The following is a 6,000-nucleotide window of genomic DNA, read 5'->3' on the forward strand; positions in this document are numbered from 1 at the left end:
TCCTGGTGCTAGGATTCTGGACATTTTCAAGTGAGCCTTCCTAGATTTCTTATATGCATGAGACTAGATGGTTTCTGAGACATTTTTTTTATTTTGAAATAACTTTAACTTTCCAGAAGTTGCAAATATGGTACAGAGACCCCAATATACCCTTCTGTCAGTTTCCCCTGAAGCCAGTATTTTATAAAATTGTGGCGCACTTATCAAAACTAGGAGTTACTATTACTATAATACAATTATGAACCTATAGACCTTTTTTAGGTCTCCCCAGCTTTTCCACTAATCCATTTTGGTTCAGGACCTAATCCAGAAGGCCACATTGCATTGTGGTACCTCCTCAGACTCCTTGACATTTTCTCAGTAAGGAAGACTTGTCTGTCTTCTTCCCATTTATTGACTATTCAATCACTTATTTACATCACTGTGGCTCGTGGATATTCCTTGGTAGATGAATTCTTACGTATCTGAACCGGTCCGAATTCTGTGATTTCCATGTTCATCTCGCCTCCCACCATTCTGAATACTCAGCAGTTTTCCTGTGGGGGACAAGCCTGGCCAGGGCATGTTGTTGCTCCTCAGTACAAAAGGAGTTGCCTCAGTTTCCTCCCTGATCCAAGGGCAGCAGCAAGCATTCTCTCTCCCACTTTCCTGGTGTGCCTTAACTATAATGGCAGATCTCTCTCAGGTGTTTGGGTAGCTCTGTGGGATGAAAGTTTCTCATCATAATGTCTTAAAACAACTTTTTTTTTTTTTTTTTTAACAGCAGATTCAGTTACTATTCAGTCTAGAGGGTCTTGTTTTAATTACTCCTGTGAGACTTCTACAATCTGACAGGGGGAGACTGTCCCCACAAGAATCTCTTGAATGCCTGGTATATGCAAATCCTTGGTCCAAGAATTAGAAATAGAAAATATTTGAAGACTTGGCAGCACGGTTATTAGCTAAGGGTCTGATTTACTGCAAATTTTCAGGACCTCAGAGTTCCGAGATGACTAAGAGAGCTACCTGAAGAAAGCAAGAGTCTCAGAGATGGCTCATTAAAGGGGAAACCAAAAAGAAACCTCTTTGGAAACCACAATGTAATGGCTGGAGATGGAGCGGCTGCTGGCTCCAGGCAGCTGGTCCTGGGACAATGAATCTAGAATCTTTCTGTCTAACTCCAGGGTTTGAGGGAAACTCAATCTAAGACTTCCTTTAAATTGTAATTAAGTCCCAGAATGCACCATTGATGAAGTTAATCAGGAACGACCAGTATAGAGAGCGGAATGGGAAGGATAGCCCTACTGAGATAGCTGTAGATACACCCTCTTACCTCTGAAAGGGAACAGAGCCAAGCCTTGACCAGGCTGGCCTCGGGGTGCCCTCCCTGGAATCCCATCCACCGGAGCCAGCCATTTCCTCCCTGGCTCCCCCTACGGGCCAAGGCTGTTTTTTGCTGGGACTTTTTTTCTTTTTCTTTTTTCCTCTAGTTTACTTGGCAAATCTCAAATGGAGGAGGGAAGAAGGTGTAAGAGAAATTATTCTTCTGTCATTCTATAACTTCCAGGGCTTTCTAGCTCTTTCCCCCAGCTCACTGAGGGGAGGAGTTGGTCTCATTCGACTGTTTGTGCCTTTGTGGACTCCAGGTGCAGACATTAACTCACTTGCCAGCACTAAGAACATGCCCCACACCGGGAGTCCTAAGTGAAGAACATTCAGTGCAGACTGAACTCTATTCTCCATCTTCTACCATGGGTCACAGGAATATGGCGTCTGTCAAAAGGAAAGGGAATTTCTGCAGACACCCTGTTCCTTCTGGACCCATCTGATGGCTCACTCTCTTTTCAAGAAACAGGAGCCTTATTACAATTTGGACCAGGCCTGAGAGTGTGGGCACAGGACCCAGAAAAGCTGTCTTCAGCAGGCAATCTGGGTCAGGTGACCCTAAAGCATACCCCAGCCCAGTCAAGGATCTGAACTTTCTCACACAGGAGTAAACTGGTTCAAGTGCAAGCAGGGTCTATCTGGACAGGTAGTTCTTAGTCTTTTAAATCAGCAGCTCACAAAGGAGTAGGGTAGAATCAGAAAAAGTACAGTAGACTGTTGGACTACTAGAGATGCTATCACATCTGGTGCCATGGACAAGTGAGAAAAACTGAGTTAAGTCAGGTTCGTTCACTCATTCAGAGTTTATGAAGTTTCTATTATTGTCCCAGAATGTTCTAGATGCTAGGAGGAACTTTTACAAGAGACGAGTGAGAGAAGACATCAGTTCCTATCAAAGAGAAACATGAACTCATTATAATATGAGCTATGGAGTCTTAGAACGCCAGATTGCTAGAGCAGACACCTTCGAGATCTGCTCGTTCAACTCTTCTACTTCACAGATGAGAAACTGAGGCTCACAGAGCAAAGGTAACCTTGGGTGTCATGGCGGCTGGGATTGAAACAATCTTGATCTCTTTCTTTATAGCAACTTACTTCCCTGGTAACAGTGCCCCAAGATGTGTCAGAAGCTTGTTGTTGCATTTAGAAAAAAAACTCTAAACTGCCAAATGCAGCAATAGCTACTGACTGAGGCCAATTTCCTTCTTCCTTCTGTAAGCCCACTCTTCTTCCTGCCTCTCACAGAGGGTCTGTGCTATCCCTTCCACCGCCACTCACCCTGTTGTTCATCTGGGCTGCTCTTTGGTGGTGTCTGTCTACCTGCTAGACCCTTAGAGTCTCCTGTTTAAGCAGTGAATTTGCCATTCAACTTGCATGTGAAAATGTTGGCAATTTTTCCTAAAGAAAACACTGAAGAAATTTACATTCAAATCAAAACCACAAGACACAATCCTTTAATCCCAGAACAATCCCTTTAGACAGGCTCTAGAACATCAGGGGAAAATGTCAGTTTTGCAGTTTTGCCAAAGAAGCCTCCTGGAATGGCAAAGATCGCATATGGAACCCAGAGACTGGGGTGCTTCCCTTCTCTGTTCCTCTGGTTGCTCAGCCCTGGAAATGCCACAAGTCACCAAGTGAGGTGGAGGGCTAAGGCCCTCGTGGAGCTAGACCTTGGCTTGTTTCAGTCCCTGGAAGTAGAAGCAAGGTGTCTACAATAGCTATCTTCATCCTCTGCTTTGATGGCAGAGGTCTCACCTCCGTACTTGGATGTTAATATTCATTATGGTGGGGCCAGTATTTCTGTTGGGTGGAAAACTTGAGTTCAGCGAAACAGGAGGGAGGAAGTGTTGTCAGTTAAATGAAAAAGAGGCAACATTTCTTCTATTTCTGGAGCCAAATCTTGATCTGAAATGGCAAGGCTTTGCCTCTCAGACAGCCTGATTTAATTGTTGAACAAAGCCCTCTTCTTGTGGGGAAGAAAGACAAGGACGCCAACAATTAGCCCTCTAGAATGTAGGTCTGCCAAAACAATGGGGAGGAAATCGGCAGCGACATCCATCCGCCCACTGCTTTTTTGGCTAGTCCAGGCCAAGGCAAAACAAAGGAAAACACATGCCGGTGGTTCAAGAGTTCAGCTCTGTCTGCAGAAAAGCCCCACTTCCCTTTCCCTGGACACTCCAGACCTCTGTTGCCATTCTGCCGCTGTGACAACTTCTGAACCCTCTCCTAACAAGCCCTCTCCAGTTGGGGGAAACTTTGTGAACTTAACTTGATTTTCTCACCAGGGAATATAAGAAGGATCCAGAAGAATAAGCAAGAATAGCATCCAAATGCCCTCAGGGGATTCTGAACACTGTCATTCTGAACACTGCATGAGAAAGCCCAGGCTCAGAGGTTAAAGGTTTTTGCTCCTTGTCACACAGGTGATCACAGGGAGAGCAGGGAATAAACCAGGTAGCTCCAGTTATGGGTGAGCATGAAGCCAATGTCTTTGTTGTTTTGCTGGATCTAATTTGAGGAAACAGGTAAACAAAAGGAAAATAGAGCGAGAAAGGTAAAGAAATAAAAACTTAAAAATTTTCAAAAAGGAGAAAAAAACCCCCTTCTATTTGTAAATTCTTTTAACTTTAGTTTATCATGGAAAGATTTTACTTCATCTTCAAATCTGAAGTTTAGTTTTGCTGGGTATAAGATTCTTGGTTGGCAACCATGTTCTTTCAGAGCTTGAAATATATTGTTCCAGGCGCTTCTTGCTTTTAAAGTCTGGGCTGAGAAATCTGCTTATATCTCTATTGGTTTCGCCCATATGTAATCTGATGCTTTTCTCTCGCAGCCTTTAAAATTCTATCTTTATTTTGGATGTTAGGCATTTTCATTATAATGTGTCTTTGTGTGGATCTGTTGTAATTTTGTGCATTTGGTGTTCTGTAAGCTTCTTGTATTTGATTTTCCATTTCATTCTTCAGTTTTGGGAAGCTTTCTGATATTATTTCATTGAATAGGTTGTTCATTCCTTTAGTTTATATCTCTGTACCTTCCTCAATCCTGATAATTCTTAAATTTGTTCTTTTCATGATGTGCCATAGTTCTTGGAGTTTCTATTCATGATTTCTTACCATCATCTCTGTGTGGTCACTTTGCTTTCAAGATTAAATATTTTGTCTTCATTGTCTGAGGTTCTGTCTTCCAAGTGATCTAGTCTGCTGGTGATGCTTTCCACTGAGTTTTTGATTTGGTTATTGTTTCCTTCATTTCAAGGATTTCTTTTTTTTTTTTTTCCAGAATCTCTATCTCTTTGTTGAAATAATCTTTTGCTTCCTGCAGTTGCTCTTTTAACTGTTTATTGGTATGATCATTCATTGCCCACATTTGCTTATCTCATCCTTTGCTTCACAAATCATTTTAATTATGTACTGAACTCCTTTTCTGACATTTCTTCTACCTTGCTATCATTGGATTCTATTAATATAGAATCTTGGTTTGTTTGGAACTCTTTCTTCCCTTGTTTTTTCATGTTGTTCACATATCTTCCCCTCTAGCAGTGCAGATCTTAGGTATTGCAGTTTCCCCGCAATAGGCTTATAGTGACCTGCAGTTTCCAAAACCTCTTCTTTAAGGGGGAGATCAATATTAGTAGCATCCAGTACAGAAAATATGCTGCCCTAAACCAAATAGCCCCTATGAAGACGTTAACAATATTGCCATAATAAGCAGTGGATGAGTTCAATTATTATCTCCAGTATAACAAATAGATTTTCAATGAGGTCTACAGTTTATAATGGTAGACAAAGAGGATGGGGAGGGGTGTAGGATGTAACTGTTAATGGAATAAGAAAAGGGTATATAGAAGTACTAGATTGTAGGAAGAGTCAAAGTGGAATCAAAAGAAGTTTGTTGTTAGTATGAGAAAAGGGAGAAAGAGACTCTGAGGAAACAGGTAAACAAAAGGAAAATAGAGAGAGTGAGAAAAAAAAATACACTATAACAGTCATATAGTATTCAAACATATAGTATTCAAACCTCCTTCAGTAGCCTGATGCATGAGAGGTACCTGACAATGAGCTTCAAGTGTCCAGCAGGTGTCTCAGGATGGGATGTGCCCCACCTAAAGATGGGAGCTATTGCTTCCAGGATAATCCAAGATGGCTGCTATGACTTCCAAATGTGTTGGCAAATGGGGAGCTGCAGCTCCGGGGTGTGGGCATGGTCAATGGAGTCCTGGAGGCGGGCTGCAGTAGGTTGGGCAGGGGTCCTGGAGGCAGGGCACAGTCAGTACGGCTGGGGGTCCTTTAGATCCTGACCTTTGTCTCAAAATGGCAGCAGCCACGTGTAACCAAACCTGCAGGTACTATGACAGTGGACTTCCAGGCAATGGCAGGCAGCTGGCAGTCCACTGGCCGCCTGTAGTCAGTCTGCTGGCTACTGGTGGACGATCAGAAGATGGACCTTGGGCGGTGGATAATGGATAGGTGAAAGGCAGGCGATGGGCAGGCAAGAGGCAGGCAAATGGTGGATGATAGGCACCAGTCAGTGAACAATCTGCACTCAAAAAGAAGGTGATATGCTGTCAGACTGCAGGTGATCGCAGTGGACAAATGGGGTAAAGAACAGGGGATCGATAAGCAGTAGACTGCC

This window comes from Sciurus carolinensis, chromosome 12 (genome assembly GCF_902686445.1).
Source record: "Sciurus carolinensis chromosome 12, mSciCar1.2, whole genome shotgun sequence".
NCBI lineage: Eukaryota > Metazoa > Chordata > Mammalia > Rodentia > Sciuridae > Sciurus > Sciurus carolinensis.